Source organism: Cryptotermes secundus, unplaced genomic scaffold, assembly GCF_002891405.2.
Source record: "Cryptotermes secundus unplaced genomic scaffold, Csec_1.0 scaffold816, whole genome shotgun sequence".
NCBI lineage: Eukaryota > Metazoa > Arthropoda > Insecta > Blattodea > Kalotermitidae > Cryptotermes > Cryptotermes secundus.
Genome location: NW_019724601.1, coordinates 650,364 through 672,413, shown reverse-complemented (window position 1 = coordinate 672,413; position 22,050 = coordinate 650,364). Strand labels below are relative to the sequence as shown.

The window sequence follows — 22,050 nt, the reverse complement described above, 5'->3', positions numbered from 1 at the left end:
AATTTTGATCTGCATTTGTCGGCTGTAACCGCTGCTTCATCTGCAATTGAAATCATACTTTATGAAATTTATCAAAGCATGCTTATCATAGAATATATAAAAAATATATATTTTATAAAGTTTGATAAACATGTGACACTTTTTTATATTATGTTTACCAACAATACGGGTTCATCCGCCACCATTTATGTTAGATTCATATTCACAAGAAATGACCATCAAAACTGCCTGTTCATTTGTGCATCAATGGCTCTACAGCCCATTGTTGGGCTCCGGCCCCTTCAGTTTTGTTATCTTTGTATGCAGTCAGTAGGATTCCTTGGATGAGTCATCAGCCCTTTTTAAGGCCTCCACCTACACACAGGACAACACAAACACAATAACCGTACACACATCCATGCGTTGGGTGCGGAGAATCCACGATCCCATTGTTTGAGCAAGCGAAGACAGTTCATGCCTTAGACTGCATGGCCACTGTGATCAACCAAAACTACCTAAAGCAATGTAAATTTGTAAAGATGGCCGTATGAACCTGAATATTCCAAGACAGAGTATACAATGCAGTCACATTAAAGGTGTAAAAGTGTTTAAGGTGGTGCTACAAATGTTTCTTTGCCCCAACATTCAAATTAGTGATTATGTATAGATGAGATGCAGAGACATCTGATTCTGTTATGAACTTAGTAAAGAAAACTAAGTAGGATATCTTTGGTGCTTAAGACAGATTGTTATGAAGGTTAGGGCCCATGCCATGTCCATTCTTCCCTTAATTTTTGACCTTTTTATTGTAAATGTCCATAATATATATAGGTATGTTCATCTTTGCTGTGTTAAAGGTTTCCTCCCTTTTCTTTAATTCAGTCAATGGTGACTTAAAATTCAGTTTAGTTCTCTAACGCAGGACATACATCATTACTGCATTCAGGAAGTAATATGATGCTGCCATCTTCTTGGAATTGTAAGCACTACATGCAGTAGCTGTCACATAGTCACAAGAGCAATGGGGTGTAACAGACAATATATAGCACTGAGCTCAGATGTTTTGTGGTATATACCAAGTAGGAACAGGCAGTGAGTCACAGGAAATTTCTGGGAATACCAGCCTGTATATGTAGCTTTGGTATGGGTGTTCTGTTGTAACGTGTGCTGTATGTATATTTTCTTTCATTTCAGTTGTGTTGAACTGTGGGGTGGGGCGGTTGCTGTGAACTGAACGGCCGTGTCAGTGGTGTGTCACTACGATCTTCAGATTGTAAGTCTGAAAATTATTTTATTAATTATATGCTTCATATTGTACTGTTTTAAAGTGTGTGTATACGTTTAAGGAGTTTCACTGTTGCGAGCGCTCCTGCTGCACCTAAAGACAATGCAGTAGATTTGCTGTCACTTGGAATCTGAAAGTTGAAGAAACGGTTTTTTGTACCAGTAGTCATCCATCGTTTTCTTATTTTAGTGTTATTTGCTGTTTGCAAGGATCGGTGGGTGTAAAGTTTCAAATGCCATCTTCTCACAGTCTTTCCATTTGAATTTCTTCTGAGCTTTATGCCCACGGACCCTGTGCCTGCACATTTTATTACATTGTCAGTTTTTCTGTCTGTTTTCCCAATTTCAGTTCCCCTTTCACCTCTGACATTCTCCTCTGTTGTGGACTGTGGAGTAAACTGCATTTCCTCTCAGTTTCCATTACATAAGGAAGAGAGTGAATGTCAGAACTCAGAACAACTTCATGATGCCGTTGCTGTCAACACAGTGCCACGAAGTTGTCTTGTGTCACTAGTTTGACTGATTGTTGTGTTTGTATTGTATTGGGTAAGAACACTATGGCATTCTGAGTTGTAATGCTGTGAAGTTCAGAGAAAGCCTGACATTTCAGAGGAATGTATTACTTGAACTTTTAGGGTTGAACAGTAGGCAGTAAGATATCCATGTAATGTTACTTTTGGCTGAAATTAACTATGTAGGTCGTACCAAAAGTCATGAGCAACTTTTTTTTTGCCTGCAACCTGGGAACAGCAGACTTAGAGGTGGTAGGTGGAACCACCTGTTGTGTTAACCTTGAGTGTCTTGTGACGTCAATAGCTTGCATCACGTGACCAGTATCACTCATAACAAAATGGCCGACAATGATATGTCGTTTCGCCAGCGTGCTGTCATCGAATTTCATGTGAAAGAGGAAATCCCTGCTGTAGAAATTCACCAGAGACTAATTAATTCATCTTTTTATTAATTTCTGTACATAACATTATATTAAACTCTTAATAAGTGTCTTTGAACATTATAGGTCAAGTTCATATTCCTGTGCTTGCCGCCTTTATACACTTGATCATTGCAGGGCAGATATAATACAGTCATGTAGGCATCTAAGGTACAGTATGGCCCTTCGGCCGTTTCAAGTTGGACAGCCCTGATTTAGATAAATTTCAGGTTTCAGCAATAAGAAGCAAACCATGTTTGAATCATTTTGATACTGGGAATATTTAATGAAACACAAAGGAAGGTAATTTCCATTCTGTATAGTTGGATGCCTGAGAAATATTTCTTCCATAAGGTTGTCTGCCCGAGGAACGATGCATCCTTAAACATTTTTTTACGATAAATTTTATGATGCTGTTAGCTTTGCAACACTAGATCTGTATATGAGATAAATCAACAGGTACAATAACAATATGCATTAAGAAAATTAATTTCACAACTCAGTGTTACGAAATGTCTTGAGAAATGAAATACTGTTTTGTGTACTCCTCTAGAATTCTTGGATACCAAACAGAATGACAGATATAATAGTTCATTGAGGATTTTTATGGTACCTAGTTCGAATCTTGGGCAAGTTGCCTGGCAGCACATAACATGTACCTGCAGTCCTACATCAGATAAATGATGCCGGTATTAACAACAGCAGTCACAGTGCTTTTGCCAAGTGAACTGTGTTGCCAGCACTGCATACCAATTTTATTTATAATTGATACATTTTTAGTCTGTAACCGTTTAAGAGGGGCTATGCTACAAGCCAGAAGGTCGTGGGTTGAAGTCCCGATGAGGTCATTGGATTTTTTTCAATTGACCTAATTCTTCCAGCTGCACTATGGCCCTGGGGTTCACTCAACCTCTAACAGAAATGAGTACCAGGAGTTAATTAAATAATTTTCATGGGGAGTAAAGCATGGCCAGTGCTTAAGGCTGACACTTTACTGCCATCTTTAAGCTGATTGTCTAGATAATGTGGGACCCTCAACGTCTCATAACCCTATGGGCCTTCACGGCCTGGTAGTGATAGCTTTACTTTTACTTTTTACTTACCATTTTATATATATCAGAATAATTTCAAACTGTAACTAGTATAGCATTTGTTGGGAACTCAGGAGGGAATGTCGTCATTTGTTATATAAGCTTTTGTATCGTTAACTTCCCCTGCTTTCTTCCATATTCCTTTCCAGTCCTACATGTAATGGAATGATATACAGAAGCCAGAATGTAACACCATCTCTCATAATTATCACACAGAAATTGTCAGTTGTAAACAGTCTCCTTTATATAGTATACTACACTTAATATATCCACATCAAAATATTGTTCATTCTCACAGAACAGTTATAATAGACTGCTACAAACGCCCACTCACCCATTTATGACCTACTGTGTAACTTATGTTAATGTTAAGCTGTTTGTTGCTATGTTAACCAGAAATTTTGCGGTGACGGTGATTAGTCTCGTGCTTGAAAGAAAACCTCTTTATGTATGTAAAGTGATACAGAATTCACAGTTGAATGGATCTGTTAGGGTAAATTATATACATACTAGATTTGTTTCCCTGGCCTCCTGTCTAATGTGTACCAGGGGCCCTTTCCCTGGGGGCCGTGGTATGAAGCTGACCACTCACCCCCAGTTAGTGCCTAGGTCAAGAAATGTGGATCTCTACATCCAGTTCCCCATACACCTTCATGGCGTAGTACCTAATTAGTTAAACACAGGGACAGCTTTACTTTACTAGATTTGTTTCACTTCATATAAAGTTTAGGCATATGTTCAGATAATTGAGGATCTGATCATGGCAAATACATTTACAAAACATGTCATCTCCATTGCAGAAACTGGGAATAGAATATCCTCGTATCTTGGTGACAGAAGTATTCATATAGCTATCTAAATTCAGGTTTTCATGGTTTGCCACAGTCTCCCTGTGTGAATGCCAGATACTAGTATTGGAATGGGACCCCATTGACTGCTTCTGCGTCGTTACTTAACTGTAAATTTTTGGCAGTGTAATACCAGAAGCTTAATCGTGATTAATACCACTGCGTGACACTGGTCGTGATTAATAGGTTCCAACTGGCTCCCATTCCCGTGATTGTAATGTAAGGTCTAAATATTATAATCAAATGTCCCAACAGAATTTTAGTGTGGCTGTTTTCTGAGACGTTTGCTCACCAGTAATAACAGTCTTCTTCATCCCAACTGACGCAGTATAAGTTTGGGTTGAATCAGCATCTGTAGATAACTTGAGAATAAGTCGTCTTTAATTTAATTTGCCTACAGTGAGGCAGTAGTCTTCCGTTTCTTTCATTATTCTTACCATATTCGAGATATATCGCCGTAGCTTTGTACAGAACAAGCTGTTGACGTAATATTATAGATATCCCATTCCTGCTAGCTGCCAAATATTTAAAAATTACCAGTAGTCCGTTGAAAGTACTGTTTGAATTATGTCAAAGGTTCGAATTGTTTCATTCGATATATCGAACAGCCATCGGTGAGTGTCCTGTGCTGCTATCAGAATGTGGTGGTGAAAGTGGGAACTACTTTGTAGTGTAGCTGGAGGATGGCGTACTCTCGTGGCGGGTGGCTACAATTACGTTATCGCTGTCTAATGGCGGGACAGCGAAGGGGGTGAAACGAAATGGGAAATCAATAAAACAGAAGGCTGTGGGGCGGTCGGTTGCAGATATGCAGGAAGTTTTCAGCCCACCCCCCCCTCTCTCCTTCAACCTTTTGACCGCAATTTCGTGCCTCATTGGAAAACGCGTGCTGTGTGCTTCCATGCCAACAATAGCTCGGAGTCGAAAAAGAGTGACGGTTCAGGAGGGAGGGGGTGGTTTGTTATTTTTTTTGTATGTATGTTGTGTTACATTAGGAGGAAGTTCCGCCCTATTATGTGGTAGCTATTTACTTTACAGCCATTACCTGCCCTTGGTGGGGGTGGGGGGCTATTGTTGTTTTTGTGTTCCCTGCGAGGTCATACCCTCCTTTCACCTTTAAAGTCTGTGCACGGTACGATTCGTATGTTGTGTCTATTGCTGGGAGCCAAATTACGTTGCATCCTTTGTGTAGGGCTGTCAGGTTGAAAAAAGAGAGATTTTGTTTCTCCGTGACCATTAAAAACGTTAGTAGTCAGGACACCACCGGAACGCTTCTCTCTTTTCTTTGTGGTCTCTTTAACGACTGTCAGGTTCTGTGACTATGGCATCGAATTGTAAAAACATTGACAAATAATGCATTGGAAAGGATTCGAAAGGAGTCGGTCGTGGACTAACCCAGTTACTATACCTGCAACATTCAGGTTTTTTTGCCCCCTTTTATTTTAAGCCGCCTGCAGTAGCTAGGATATTGTGGCGTGTAGACACTGTAGAAGCCGTCTCTGTGGTCTAGTGGTTAGACCAGAGATCCCGGGTTCGATTCCCGGCGCTACCAGATTTTCTGAGAAGTGGTGGGTCTGGAACGGAGTCCACTCAGCCTCGTGAGGATAACTGAGGAGCTGTTTGAAGAAAATAGCGGCTCCGGTCTAGAAAACCGAGATTACTGGACGTGGGTATCCGTTGCGCTGACCACACGACACACACTATCCGCTAAAGTTGGCACTAACTTCGCCGACAAGTGGCGGTCTCTCGGTCGGTATAGTTCGTTTGCGGAATTCAGGCCACGGAGTTTGTTTGTAGACTTTGTAAACAACTGCCGTTTCTGGGCAGCAGCTCGGTAAACACGTTCCCACTGCGGTCAGCTTCGCGCCTCAGCCACTTTACCCCCGGCAAATTGACCGTGGTACTCATAGGAGAGGAGGCTGTGTGGGCCCAGAGCCGCTCTGGACGGCGTGCAGAGGAGACAATTCTTGACCCTACCGGGACTAGAACTCCGACCCTTTGGCCGCCCAGCCCGTAGCCAGTCGCTATACCGACTGAGCTACCTCTCCTGTTCTTATATTTGGATGTTCATCTTCGGAGCTGTATGTACCTGTTGCCTGAAGCCATTGTTTTATAAATGATACAAAATCCGTCCCAAGTGCAAACAATATATATTATATGTCCTTGATCTTGTTCTCCTCTACACTACATGTTTCGGCCTCTAACGGCCATCATCAGGTGTATACACTCACGTTACTGTCACACAGAACCCAGTCTAAAATTTAACATTTAAAAAACACATTGTTATTTCTTCCTTATTATCAACATCTTCCTCGTTGATATCTGTCTGGTGTGTAGATTATTTTGCGCACGTCAATTTTGGTTTTTCTGTAATAGCACTATAAAATCTTTAGTTATAATTTTAATTTTAAAATCCTTTAAAAATTTCTCTAAATTTTAAATTTAAAATTTAAAACGAGGTAGATGTTGATAATAAGGAAGAAATAACAATGTGTTTTTTAAATGTTAAATTTTAGACTGGGTTCAGTGTGGCAGTAACGTGAGAGTATACACCTGATGATGGCCGTTAGAGGCCGAAACATGTAGTGTAGAGGAGAACAAGATCAAGGACATATAATATATATTGTTTGCACTTGGGACGGATTTTGTATCATTTATCGTGTAGAGTGCAACAGGATGCTTAAATATAATATTGTAAACCAGTGTTTTATGTTACATCTGTACTAGACGAAGAAATGAACGCAAATCCTGATTCAGTGATATTGCATTTGGACTTTTGTGTGTGGTTTGTTCCACGATACTAGAGGTAGCTAGGGTCGCTATGTGATATCAGTTTAGGCTGTGCTGGCGGGATTTGCCTGAGCGGAGTCACGAAAATTACAAAGACCTCAGGATAGTTCTTGTCACGGCCGCTATTCGAGCGGGGCATCCTCCGCATGCAAGTGAAGTGCGTTAACGCTTGAACCCACGTGCTTGTATTTTTTTTTGTTCGAAATGTGTAATTAAGATGTTGAGTTTGAGGTTATCGCGTCGGTGACCATGAAAACATGTGACGCCGTGTAGTTTACGGACATTTCGGAGGAATGGACTGCCTCCATTTCCAGTGTCTAAGAATAAACGAAACCAGCTAGACAAAGGAAGGAAACAACTCTTTAATCCTGAAGATGGAGGTGGTACGTTCCTCTGAAACGTTCCTGAACTTTTTCCGCGGCATCACATACCGGGGGAGGCAATGAACTCTTTCATTATTTTATTAATGTAGGTGTATGTTTTGAAGTGAATCTTGAGTTGTGGGGAAAGATGACGTATAAATCCTGAAACTTCTTACGTCATTGCTAGTAGTAACAGAATAATAAGGGAAGAAAACAAAGAGGTCTGCTGTTAACTGTGGATGTCGTAGAAGAAGTGAAGACATGTTAATTAAACTGGAAATAACATGTAAATACAATGCAAGATTGAAACTACCAAAATTAGCATACTTATACAATCCCAAAGGACGTCAGGACGCAAGGAAGACTCAGAAGATGACAGGATCGGTTTTAAAACTTTCCTAACATCAAGGCTTATAGCACCCAGACTCAGAAGTGGAAGGGAAAGGAAGATCAGCGGGCGAAATGAAATCGGGGAAACACTTTCAGAAATATATGTTTACTTGAAATAGAGTACAGACACTTGTTGAAGTAGCGAGATATGATTGGTTCACTGTTGTATTCACGTTTCCCCGCTGCTAAGTGATAGCATTAGATCGATTTACAATCAGCAATAAAAAATTCAGTGGTTACTATATGTACCACCTTTAACACAATGAAACTCTGCCCACACAGTGTGTTTGTGGGTTCCGTATGGTTCTCACAATAAGCAGCGGCTGTTTCCATAAACAGCATTAAATGTTTGAGCTTTGTAGCGGGTAATGTTTCCTGTGAGGTACGGACTGAATTGCTATATATTGTGCCCACACAGTGTATCTGTGTGTTCCGTATGGTTCTCACAATAAACAGCGACTGTTTCCCTAAAAGACGTAATTGGTCTTGGAAGGAACAGAAATGTGGTGATGGGTCCCGACAGGGGCCTGGAACCAAGAATGACCGTGCTGGCGAAGGTCAGCAGCAAATTACTGTTCCGCTGTGAATCGCCACACCGGAGGTCTCGTTAAACACAGGATTTTTCTTCAGTATAAGTTGTCTGGCTGATGGAGGTGTGGAGTATCCTCAGGGAGGTTATAGACGAATTATATTAGGGGTGGAATGGATTTTGATGAAATATGCCTGTGTTTGAAGTCTCGAACAAATCGGCCAGTGTTTAGAAATGTCAGTGCTCTTGTATTGGTGTCCATTGTTATATGTAGCAGCAGCAGTTGGACGCTTCTACGTCACAAGTGATTGTGCCAACTGAGAACATACGCAGACAACAATGACATGTGACATGTGACTGGATACAGCGCGCAGCGCAGTTAATTGATAGACACTTTAGTCGCGTGCAGCAGTGGCTTACGGTGCTGTAAATTGCGTCGTTCGCGTTTTATGAAGAGCTCTTCTTCCTCCAACTCAAGCCCGTTTCGGTCTTCACAAGTTTTAATACTTGTCTTTCGATCTGGATCTCCCCACATATTGGCTTGTATCCTATTTATATTAATTCAAAAATTAACTGAAATTCTCCATTTGACTCTGCGTGCAACGAGATACAGGTATGGCGATTTTGGTTCCCATGATGTGGAGGGCCCGATTTGAGGGGGATCCAGTTTGGCGGTCCCCCTCGGGCCTCCAAAGAACAGAAATTGAATCCACAGATCTTGTTGAGATATTTGTCCCTGTTGTGTTTTTGGTTATTACAGCAATCCTTCCAGCCGCACTATGGCCCTGGGGTCGACTCAAACAGAACTGAGTACCAGGAATCTTCCTGGGGATAAAGCGCAGCCGGCGCGTAAGGCTGACAACCTTACCGCCATCTGTGAGCCGATTGTCTAGAAAATTTGGGAGCGTCGACGTCCCACAACCCTTTGGGCCTCCACGGCCCGTAACAAGGATAAGTCCTACAACAAACAAGAAGAAAAAGAATTGCCGCGATCTGAGTTCGCTTTTGCCGATAGAGATTCCAAATTAAATTACCCCAGGGCCCCCAACTGTAAATCATGCCCTGATTTTGTGTTGACAGTAGAATCTTGTAACTTTCTGATGATAAAATAACGATGTACATTGCAACCCGAGAGATGTTTTACACGCAGCACATTTTACCATGTTCTCTGCTCGCAGTAAATCTCACATAGTAAGCTCGTGTTTAAACAATGAGTGGTGTTCGGTATGCCTGTCGTGATGTGTGTTGTGTAATCAGAACGCGTAAATGCTGTGCTGTAATCTTCCTACGGAGATAATGCATTTCTGTTTGTACAGTCGCCAAGTGAAGACGAAGGTACAAGAGTAAAGCAGAATGCCTCATCTGCTTCCAGGAAATTGAATGTAAGCTTTGAAGAGGTCGTATTTCTTGTTAATCTTAGCTGTATAAGGGCGTTGAGTTTCACTCGATCCTCTCAGTAGAACACAAAACGAATGAGGCCGGGAGGCTGTGTTTACGCTGTCACTAGCCTCGAAACAATACACGTATATCCCCTGAGACTATTGAGATTAAGGCCTCATCATGATAGTTTTACATGCTGTCACTTCAGAAATGGGGGCCTTGCGTGATGTATGGAACATAGTCATCAGGTCACACATATGAAGTGTTGGTGTTGGTACCTCTGTTTGGCTATTTGTCAAATTGTATCTGAAGTCATAGCATATGATGAGTATCGTCCGTGGTTTTTGGCCTGTCCGCTGTTAACAGAATGCGCAGTGGATTTGATCGAGTACACTGAGATACGGATTGAAGAGTGTATATGGGTTATAACACGACCTTATTTACAGTGTGCCACCTTCCCACCATCTCATCTTTCGAGAATATAGCTGCAGCCTGTCACCGGAAGTTCTTGCCACAGATCTCTTAGCACCCAGCCTAAAGGCCAGGTTTGAAATGACGACCTGTACTTGCCATGTCTGTACGTCAGATATAAATTAATCGAAGTATCCGTGAAGGGACAGTTTGGAAGAGCGTTTCCCAAACTGGGAGTCCCAGCCCCTCACTGTGAAGTGGTTACTGTACGTACCACCTGCTGTTACATACTGAACTATTGTGGTCACGCCACATATTATTCGTGTGTTCCGTATGGTTTTCGCAATAAACAGCGACTGTTTCCCTAAACAGCATTAACCGGTTGGGCTTTGTAGCGGAGACGTAATGTGTTTCCTGCGAGGTACGGGCTGAGTTGCTATATATTCTGCCCACAGAGTGTATTTGTGTGTTCCGTATGGTTCTCGCAATAAACAGCGACTCTTTCCGTAAACAGCATTAACCGGTTGGTATGTATATCATGGCACCTGAGCCTATATCCCTCCCTCCAGTCTGCGTGTCTGTATGTGTATCCTATCATTGCTAGGTAACGGCTCCGTAAACACGTTCCCGCGGCAATAACGCAGCAGCATATGAATTATTGGGCGCATCGTTTTCTATGGGGTCCGTGTCTTTGGAAAGTGAGCAATTAGTTCTTCCCAGGACTTCTTGTTTCCTGTGTAAGTGAGGTATGTAATGTCCAGCAGAGGGCCTGCGATGTAGTGAATTAGTACTTACCCAAGTCTTGCTTGTAGTACCCTGTAGTGACCCATTTGTGGAACAATGACGTGCTGGACAAAGGTAACATATCGCTTGACTATAATTGTTTTGTGATTATTGTCATGCAGTGACATTATGGATTAACTTGCAGCACAACTGCCAGTCTTGCAGGTGTCCGGCCTAATAATAGCTAACATTATTACCACCCTCATTAACCATGTCACTGTCCCATGGTTCGAAACCGGATTATCTGAGACCAAACATGCAGTAAATCGTATGGAGACAATTACTGTTATTGAATACTAGTGTAACACCGGTTGAGAATTCAACCCATGTATCGGCATTTATGTAAGCTTTCGTACTATTTAACTTCCCATAATTTCTCCTGTACCGTATCGTTATCGAATGATACGTTGAGGCTGGCGTTCAGCGCCTTCTCCCACGAATAACACGCTCAAATAAAACGAGTTATTCCTGGGCTTAATTAATTAAGCAATACAATGAAAACGTATAGGAGAGTGGAGGTATAGATCCACGTTTTCTTGACCTCGGCACTAGACGGAGGTGACTGGTCAGCTTCTCGCCCCTGCCGCTTTACACCCTCTAGAGAAAGAGCCCCCGGTATCCAGCAGATAGGAGGGTGTGTGTGGGCTCCAGAGATGGTCTGGACGTTATTCATAAATGTCTCCTTTATATAGTATCCTGCACTTTACATATCCACATCAAAATATTATCAGGACTCACAGAATATATACGATACACTGCAACACGCGTCACGTAACACTGCGTTACGCAGTTGTCGCACGGACCGCATAGAGAAGACCACTTCCCAATTAGTCTGTTAATCTGTTGCCTAGCAACGGGCGCTGTTTATAGAGTCTTTACCTAGTAACTGTTGTACATGCTACAGCATCGTATAGAGGGACGTTGTTCACACAGTCTTTCGCTTCTGAATACTGGGACTGTGGGTTCGTAGCCAGGCGTCGTGCTCTAGTGTCTAACGACCCTCCTTCATATTCGGGAGGTGCCAGGTTCAAGTCTCGGTCCCGAAGCTGTCGTAATTGATGTTTTTTCTCGGTCCCTCCAGACAGATGCTCGAATAGTATCTTAAATTAGGCCACGACTCCTTCTTTCCACGTCCAATTTAATATACATTACTCACCCAGTCGAAATACAGTGCCATAAAGCAACCCACACAAAATTATCTCTTGCTGGCTGCATGTCTCGCCCATCTCATTTTCCGTGATATGATCACCCTAATATTTTGTGAAGAGTGTAAAATATACAGATCCTGGTTATGTATGCAGACGTCTCATCAGAGAATTACAATCCTTGCAGGGGATTACCCTTCCTCTTTGAAGGACAGCTTCGTAATGTGATTAAAAGAGCTAATGTATGGTTCTGTAATATAAGCTAACAGACTTGGGAAAGCATTATCTGCTGTTTGAAAGGGACCGTCTCCGCTCTTTGGTGCATATTGTCAATATAAAACACTACCTGTGTTAATTAATTAGAGCGCCATACATGGGTTTTCCTTTGTTTTATTTCAACGCAGCAAAATACCGCCAAAGAGAGACAACAAGAAAGCCGACAAACGGCACAGGCGAGGCAGAGAGGTCTAGCTGCAATAACAGAGATTAAACTGCGCAGTAGACCGGCGCAGTGGCTGCAGTTTCTGTAGCTCTGTTTTAAAATAAATCCAGCCTACGCGTTATTGGACTTTTATGGGCTCTCGTCTGGGATGCAACGCCGTGTAGAGCCCGACGTTTCGTAAGAACTATATCTTCGAGGTCGAGGAGTAAGCCAAGCAAGAAACAAGGAGAAACAGGTCTCAGAACGTAATCTTTGGCCGTGAAGATGTAAGCGATATGTTCCTCCGCGACCTCCTCTCTTCTAAGTACATGGAGTTAGAGCTCAGAAGATTGTATACATAACTTCTGCTGGTTTCTTGCTTAGCTTATTCGTCGACCGTGAAGATGGAGGTGGTATATAGCTCCGAAACGTAAGGATTCTTCGAACAGTACCACGTAACAACCCAGAAGGCCGTTCTCTTCTTTTACGCTAGTTTCTTGCTTTGCGTATTATTCGACCCTGAAGACGGAGTCGATATGTGTCTCTGAAACTTTCGGCTGTCTCCGAACTGTATACCGTAACAACCTAGGAGACCGTCTTCTCTATTTCTGCTGGTTTCTTTCTTGGAATATACTTCGACCCTGAAGATGGAGGTGGTATGTATCTCCGAAATGTCAGGATTCTTCTAACAATACGACGTAACTACCCAGAAGGTCCTTCTCTTCTTTTACGCTGGTTTCTTGCTTTGAGTATTATTCGACCCTGAAGATGGAGTCGATATATTCCTCTGAAACGTACGTCTGTCTTCGAACTACACCGTGGTACAGTCCATAAGGTCGTACTCGTCATTTCTGCAGGTTATTTGTTTCGCTTATTCTTTGACGGTGAAGATGGAGGTGATATGTGCCTTCGAAACCTCATGCTTCATCGAACAGTGCAGCCCAGAAGACCATGATGTGCATTTCTCACCCTTCTGTAGGAGAACTTTTTGAAAGTTTTCAGATGCAACTTCTGTGGAATGGCGTAAGCCTCACGTATGTTTTCCAGCCGGAGGATCGTAATCTGCATGTTTCTCTGCTGCTTTGTACGAGACAAGCAAGTGGAGCTTTTGAAATCGAAGCTTAATACCCGGGCGCTACTCTTGTGAAGAAACTAACGGCTGCACATTCAAACAACGTCGTCCGTTCGTTTCGCATTTCTTTCTTTATTTCTATTTTATTCAAGGAAACATTCTTTTGCTAGCGTATTTCTATAGAAACGTATCATTTCTGTAGTTGGAAACCGATGTGTGGTTAGTTTTAAGTACTTAACACGTTCCTTTAAAACGTCTACATATAATTAATCTAAGCGGATCATTGTAATACTGCATAATGAGGAGCTTCCTAACTTGTACTCTTCTCCAAGTATAATTAGAATGATTAAGTCAAGGAGGATGTGGTGGGCAAGGCATGTAGCACGAATGAGGGAAACGAATGCGTATAGGATATTGGGGGGAAGCCAGAAGGAAAGAGACCACTGGGAAGACCGAGGCGTAGGTGGGTGGACAATATTAAAATGGATCTTAGAGAGATAGGATAGGATGGTATTGATTGGATTGATCTGGCTCAGGATAGGGACCAGTGAAGTGCTCTTGTGAACACGTTAATGAACCTTCAGGTTCCATAAAATGCTGGGAAATTCTTGAGTAGCTGCAGAATTGGCGGCGGCTCCTCCAGAAGGGCTCAGCTCCATGAGTAAGTAGGTAGGTAAGTAAAATCATTGTAATATCGGGTCTGTCGTCGTTTCCATGGAAAACAGTTGGAAAGCTATCTTCTTTATTTACCATAGAACCAGAGGACGGCTTTAATAAACGGCAGTGTAAGCATTACGTCACGAAGACGTATGTGGGGAGTGGATGTATAAATCCACATTTTCTGGACCTCGGCACTAACTGGAGGTGAATTTTCAGCTTCACCCCCCTGCCGCCTTACCACCGGTGCAAAGAGCCCCGGTATACATTGGATAGGAGGCTGGGTGGGCCTCATAGCCGGTCTGGACGCTGTGGAGAGGAGGAAATTCTTGAACCTATCGGGACTAGAACTCCGACCCCTCAGTCCTTCAGCCCATAGCCAGTCGCTATACCTGCTGCACTACTGAACTCTACTGTTATCGTAGCTCGGTCGATGTAACGATGAGTTGCGGGATTCGTTTCCCGGCAGGGGAGATAGGTTTTTCTTTACCCCACGGCGTCCAGAGCAGCTCTGGGGCCTACCCAGCGTTTTATACAGTGGGTTCCTGGGGTAAAGAGGCCGGGGCGTGAAGTTGAACAGTCACCTCCATCTAGTGCCGAAATCAAGAATGGTGGATCTATACCTTTATTCTCCCATACGTTTTCGTGGCGTAGTTGCTAGTTCAGCATAGGGACAACCTTACCTTTTTTTTCCTTGGCACTACAGCCCCAGTGAGCCTAGGCCTACCTCCATGAACTTCTCCGTTCACTTCGGTTTTTCTAGATCTTACACGTTCGGTAGGACTCCTTGGGCGGGTGATCAGCTCGTCGCAAGGCCTCTACCTGTACACAAACACAGAAAAACACACACACACAAACTAAACATCCATGCTCTGAGTTGGATTCGAACCCACGATCCCGGTTTCAAAGCGAGCGAAAACAGTTCATGCTTTAGACCGCTCGGCTACCGTGACCGGCTCCTTACCTCCTTTGCCTCACCGAAAAGAAAATTAACATGAAACAGGTATCGTGTACTCTCTCGTGGCGTGAAGTCAGTATTTGCAGCACTTGTTAAAGCGCGACATGAGACGGGCCCAGTCCGGCAGGCAGGGACGTTAACACTGCCCCGACCCTTTTTATTTCACTTGCAGCGAGAGTACGTTTTTAAAATGTAATCAACGGAATTGGGCTCACAGACATTTCCTCGTAAATCCGCTATAGGGAATGACACCGAAATCTCTTGGGCTCATTTTTAAAGTAGTTTGAAAGAAAACACTTTCAGTTGAAAAGTAATTTATCCACTTCGTTCGTGATTAACGTATTTAGTTGTCTGTATTCTTCTCACGACTTCTGGGGAGGCGGTCGTTTGAATGACAAGTAGTCCGCCTGCGTTTACCCGTCTAGAGTACGCGCCACGCAAAGCTGTCGAAGAAGTTGCCTATACAGCACGGCGGTCCATTAAAACCGTTATACTGTTACGTCATCTTTGAGGTAGCGTTATCATCAAATACCGATGTGGATCGTTACGTCACTGTTAGAAAATTATTAGTCTGTTTTCAGCATACAATTGGGAAAAATTACCACACCGGAGATCTCAAACGCAGGACTTCTCTCCTCTCCCCCCCCCCCAGGTTGCCTGCGGAAGGTGTGACGTAACCCAAAAACTGTGCTCGACAGATAATATAAATACCGACAAGGTTGGAGGAGCCGGGATAGCTCAGTCGGTATAGCGACTGGCTACGGGCTGGACGACCGAGGGGTCGTAGGGTCCCGGTAGGGTCAAGAATTTTCTCTTCTCCACGTCGTCCAGACCGGCTCTGGGGTCCGCCCAGCCTCCTATCCAATGGTTACCGGGGGTCTTTTCCCTGGGGTAAAGCGGCAGGGGCATGAAGATGACCACTCACCTCCAGCTGTTGCCGAGGTCAAGAACTTGTGGATATATACATCCACTTCCTCATACTCCTTTATGGCGCAGTGCGTAATTAGTTAAGCACAGGGACAGCTGTACCTTACCTCACCGACAAGGTTGGAGAAAAATTGAAGAGGAACGGAAGAAGGAATATAAAGCAAAAGGAGGTTTGTGAAATGAAGAAAATGAAAGAACAGCTAGAAGAGAGGAGGAGAAGTGGGAAAGAAGCAGAAAGAAGATAAAGGCAAAAATGCAGAGACCGAAAGAGAATTTCTCGCCGTCAGCATCATGCTCGTTTGTGTTCGACAGTGAAGATGGAGGCGATGTGTTCCCCCGAAACGTCAGTCTTTATCCGAATTAGATCGCCCTGTCCATAGTCACCGCTGTGAGAACATCGAATCCAATAGAAGTACTACCGAAGCATGAGTTAATTCCCAGCTGATTCACCTTTCATGTACTCTGAAGATGTGAGCCGTAAACTTCGGCAACTCTCAACCAGACTGTACGTTTTCATAATCACTATGATCATATTCTTACTTTTCATTGCCGTCACAACCTCATGTCTCAAATAATGCATTGCGTTAGAAACCTTTGGCTTCTTGTCTGCTGTCTGGAAGCTTCCGAAGTGCAGTGGGAATACACAGAACTCTGATTGTGTTTGTTGTTCTGTGTGTATGTATATGAGGCTTGGTATCTCATCTTAAGAGAAGAGCGTAGGAGCTCGGGATCACGGTGTGCCGAAGAGAAAGGAAATGATAGGGGTTGGAGAAATGTAATGAGGACCTGTATCACCCATGTGCACCATCACAATCATCATTGGCAAAAACATACTCCGTGGCTTGTAGTCCGCAAGCGAAATTTACCGACCGGAGCCGCTATTTCCTTGAAATAGCTCCTCAGTTATCCTCACGAGGCTGAGTTGACCCCGTTCCAGACCCACTATTTCTCAGAAAATGTGGTAACGCCGGAAATCGAACCCGGGACCTCTGAATCTGAGGCCAGGAACTCTGACCACTAGGCCACAGAGATCATTGGCAAAATAGCCCTTTTTTAATCATAGCCTTCCTTAGAAGATTCTTCCAATATCTGTCCATTCCTGACTATGTAGCCATCAATTAGACCATCTGGTTTTCACGTCTTTGGATTTCGCAACAGTAATTTGTTTACAGAGCAAAGTCGTCAGCCTTGCGTCCAACCTGGAGGACCAGGTCCTTATATTTATGTTCCCCGGTGAAAGGGTGGCGCAGTTAAACCCCGAGGCACCGGTTCACTTTTCGTCGCTTTTTATTCTAACCCGCCTCCACACAGGACTACCATATTTATTGCTATGACGAAATCAAGGAGATTGATATGGGTGGGATATGTAGCACGCATACAAAGTTTTAGTCCGAAAACTTGGAAGATAGAAAACACTTGGAAGATTAGACATAGATGGGAAGGTACTATTAAAATGTGGACTAAGAAATGTGGTTGGGATGTGCGTAATCTATCTGACTTTATAATGCCCAGTGATTTGCTGCTGTTGACTAGTAACAAACCGTAGGGTTGCATACACGGTGAGGAGTTGTTACCGAGTTGGGCCACTACAAGCTTATCAAGACGGGCTTTTCTCCGTCACAAGAATCACGAGTTTACTTTTAAGGCAAGAGCAGGAAGAAATGTGCTGTTTGTTTTCAATTCCTCTGTCTTTCTCATAAAGACAAATGTTTTTGTAATGGACTTGTGAATATCCAACCGCAGCTTGCATTGTTCTGTATGAAGTCTAAAAGAAAATAAGAACAGAAAGACTGTACAGTAAGTGGAAGAATGGAGGAATAATTATTACACAGTCTGCATTGTTTCGAGCATATGTACTCTTTCGGGGAACAAAGGTGGCCACAACTTGTTTCGGGCAAACATTTGCTGATAACAGTGTTGTTGCTTTGTGTACAGTATAGGCAGAAAGGCTATCACTTGGTACCTGCCAGTCGTGCACATGCTGTGTCGGGTGACAGACACTGAACTCACTCTTCTTCAGCTTCTTTTCCTAGCCTGTGCTCCGTTCGCCATCCCGTTTACCGACAGATGGCCCATACAGTGGAAATAGCGTTATCAAATTAATAATATATTAGTCACTCGTAATCTCCATTTTCAGGTACGGATGACTGTCTTTGAGTCCATTTCGACTGTTTTCTGTAGTACACAGAGTTCTGCTTCCATCTTATGGAGCGTTTCTGAACATTTTGCATGGTCTCACAGTGAAACCTCAAGTACCTCATGATCTCAAGACTTCGCATATTCCTTGGTCTCAAAGTGGAACTTCCCATACCTGTTGGTCTCAGAGTGGATCTTCACTTACCCGTTGGTCTCAGAGTGGATCTTCCCATACCCGTTTGGTCTCAGAGTGGATCTTCACATACCCGTTGGTCTTAGAGTGGATCTTCACTTACCCGTTGGTCTTAGAGTGGATCTTCACATACCCATTGGTCTCAGAGTGGATCTTCACACACCCGTTGGTCTTAGAGTGGATCTTCACATACCCATTGGTCTCAGAGTGGATCTTCACATACCCGTTTGGTCTCAGAGTGGATCTTCACATACCCGTTGGTCTCAGAGTGGATCTTCACATACCCGTTGGTCTCAGAGTGGATCTTCACTTACCCGTTGGTCTCAGAGTGGATCTTCACATACCCGTTGGTCTCAGAGTGGATCTTCACTTACCCGTTGGTCTCAGAGTGGATCTTCACATACCCTTTGGTCTCAGAGTGGAACTTCCCATACCCGTTGGTCTCAGAGTGGAACTTCCCATACCCGTTGGTCTCATAGTGGATCTTCACATACCCGTTGGTCTCAGAGTGGATCTTCACTTACCCGTTGGTCTCAGAGTGGATCTTCCCATACCCGTTGGTCTCAGAGTGGAACTTCCCATACCCGTTGGTCTCAGAGTGGAACTTCACATACCCGTTGGTCTCAGAGCGGATCTTAACTTACTCCGTTTTAGCAGTCTTAATTTTTATTTCAGAGTTCATATGTGTGGGTGTGTGGGAAAGGCGGAGTTAAGGCCCGTTCGCTTCCAAGTCCATTTGCGCTCTTACGAAAACCGAATTTAAAATTACTGAAACCAGAAGGGGCAGTGTATTGTGGGTCACAGTAAAATCTCTCAAACTCTATGGAGCTGAGCCTTTTTTTTTTAAGCCATCAGTTGTCTAGCCATTCAAGAATCCCCCAGTAATTTATAGAGCCCGAAGGTTCATTACCGTGTTCACAAGAGCCCTCTGCTGGTCCCTATCCTAAGCCAAATCGATCCAGACCATACCACCCCATCCTATCTCTCTAAGGTACGTTTCAATATTATCCACCCACCTACGTCTTGGTCTTCTTAGTGGTCTGTTCCCTTCTGGCTTTTCCACCAATATCCTTTATGCATTCCCCAGCGCCCCCATTCGTGCTGCATGCCCTACCAATCTCACCCTTGACTTTCTCTATAAAATCAGAGTTTAAATGCGTTATATTCTAAGTAACTGGTTATTAAACTGTTAAATAAATGCCGGGGGGGGGGTGGGCATGACAGAGTAATACTACTTATAAGGCATAAGTACAGAAGCGGAATCAGAACTACGCGTTATCGTGGCTTATGCACGTGACGTGATACAGAGCAGCCTTTTTATTTTAAACAGACTGTATTTATTCCATTCACAAAGATATTCGTGTTATTTCTACCTGTATTTCAGTTAAAGGAACAGAACGGTGAGTTATCGCTCTAGACTTCTATACCATAGGTGTCCAGTTCGGATCTTGGCTGGGACACATCCTGATAGAGATTTTTTCATGGGTTTTCTCTGACCCTTCAGCTAAATCCCAGGATAATACCTGCATTAGGCCACGATCGTACCATTTCAAATCCTTTCCGATTCCCAGTTTGTCACTCATTCTACAGGGTGATTCATCTGGATGAGGCCCGGAATTAGTAAGTGTAATCACGTGATAATTTACCGGTGAAAACAAAAATTGTCATTACTGTGTACGTACCAACACTGGCCCGGTCCTAAAGAAACAGCGTTCTCTAGCACGGAGCCTCGTGTCGACATAGATTCTCAGGCCGACGGAAACCAGTTTCGGCATTTTCCGTAACTCATTTATCTCCCCATCTACCAAGGGATGTGCTAGCCATGTTTAGTTTTCATCGGTAAATTATTACGCGTTTTATAATTATGAATTCGAAGCATGCTCCTAATGAAACACTCTGTATAATTCGGCGCTAAATTTTGTAGATACTGACAGCATCGTGGAGCGACCCACACAAAAGGTGGACCGTTTAAAGTCTTCACCTGGGGGTACATGTACCCCCCTGTTCAGAACCGGCTCTGGAGCGAGGGTGTCAACAAGTCGTACAACTGCTTTGTCCAGCCCTTATGTTATGGTGTTTCCTCCCCTTATTTAGCAGTTGTCGTGGCCAAGAGATAAGGAACAAGAGATGCTGGTTGTGTGGAGTGTTGTTTGCTCTTAGCTTATAAGGAGGCCGATAGCCCTTTTGTGTCTCCACAGCCGAGGACAGCTTCCAGATAAGGAAACGCAATTTTTCTTTTCCTTGGGTTCTAGTCTTTATGTAACTGTCGTTTATGTCCAATTCCTTTCTTCCGTGTTGGTTCTGAACAGAATGGACTAAGGATATTTGTACCTTTGTTTACGTAAGTTATGTGAGTGGGTGGAGCTTATCAGCATTGTAAGTATGAAGAGTTAAGAACAAGTATTAACAAGGAAAGAGAACTCGAATGGGAATTTTGAGAGCAACAGGCAGCAGAAGATGTCTCTGCAAAGATGTTATACGTAATTTCTCATATACGATTGGCCTTGAATACGTTACCTTGGAAACGAAATCGATTGTTTGCTCGGTAGATTCCGAACAACAGTTAATTTCGTCCGACCGGTAAACCGGTTTGGAGAAAATCGACATTTATTGCGTTTGGACCTTCATTTTGCGCATGCCCCTGTTATCCTGAAGGTACAACCTGTGCGGATTTATTTAGGGATATGGTCTCCGTGAGTTATTGAATTTTTAAAGAAATCGTTATAATAATTTTCGAGAAAGTGACGATTTTGTGTTTGGGTTCCCATCTGAAGCGACCCTCTTTTTGTTCATAGTCACTGCGCATCAACCTAAGACAGATCAAGTCCTAAATACCGACGTCAAACCGTTCAGGCGCTAGCGAGGGGTACATGCAGGCAGACAGGCGGAAGCACAAACATTTACTTAATCGTCCTGAGGGGAGGTAGATCCCTCATAATCTCAAAATATATGGTCCATTATCACTGGGGAGTCAGGATAGCACAGTCGGTATAGAAACTGGCGACGGGCTGGACTGCCGAGGGGTCAGAGTTCCAGCCTCGGTAGGAACGAGATTTTTCTCGTCGTCCACACCGGTTGGTGGGTCCACCCAGTCTCCTATCCAATGAGTACCGGGGTTAAAGCGGTCAGGACGTGAGCTGACCACTAATCTCCAACTGGTGCCAAAATAAAGAATAAGTGGATCCATACATCCAGTCCCCCATACGTCTTCATAGCGTAGTGCTTAATTATTTAAACACAGGGACAACTTTATCTTCCCATTTTATCACTTAGTTTCCTATAGCTTATGCTATATATGGGAAGCTAGAAGAAATAAGAAAGAATACCAAGATTAGCAATTATAGTTATAAGGACTAGAATATAAAGGTGAGTAAGTGCAGAAAGAAAAGAGAGAACATGAACAAGAAGAAGACAAAATTTGGGCTTGAGGGTCTCACGCTGGTGACTGGGATGTTACACCGTGTAGTCGAGTAGAAGTTCACCGATGTTTCTGAAAAATATACTGCCTTCATCTTCAGGATCGTAGTGTAAACTAAGCAAGCAGCAAAAAAAAAAAGACGCGTCATTGCACTAGTTATCACATAAGTGTCGTTTGGGTACGGTAAAATCGATATTTGAAGGTTTTATGGCGTTTCCGTAAGCATTTCTTTAACCCAGACTGTTGAGATGTATTTTCTTTTCCATCACGTTCATGTGGATATTTGTTTCTCCTCGTCACATCTCGCGGCGCCGTGTTTATCTCGTAGGAAAACGTATATGGCCA

At 43.3% G+C, this 22,050-nt stretch overlaps 1 protein-coding gene across 2 annotated transcripts in view; it reads left to right on the top strand.

Moving 5' to 3' along the window:
• The window catches only part of LOC111862442 (tyrosine-protein phosphatase Lar), an 805,060-nt gene that overhangs the window by 231,814 nt on the left and 551,196 nt on the right, over window positions 1–22,050 (top strand). For both annotated transcript variants that reach the window (XM_023847834.2, XM_023847833.2), the window contains one exon: window positions 1,174–1,252. The gene's annotated coding sequence lies outside the window, so the exon portion shown is untranslated. The remainder of the gene's footprint in view (window positions 1–1,173; window positions 1,253–22,050) is intronic.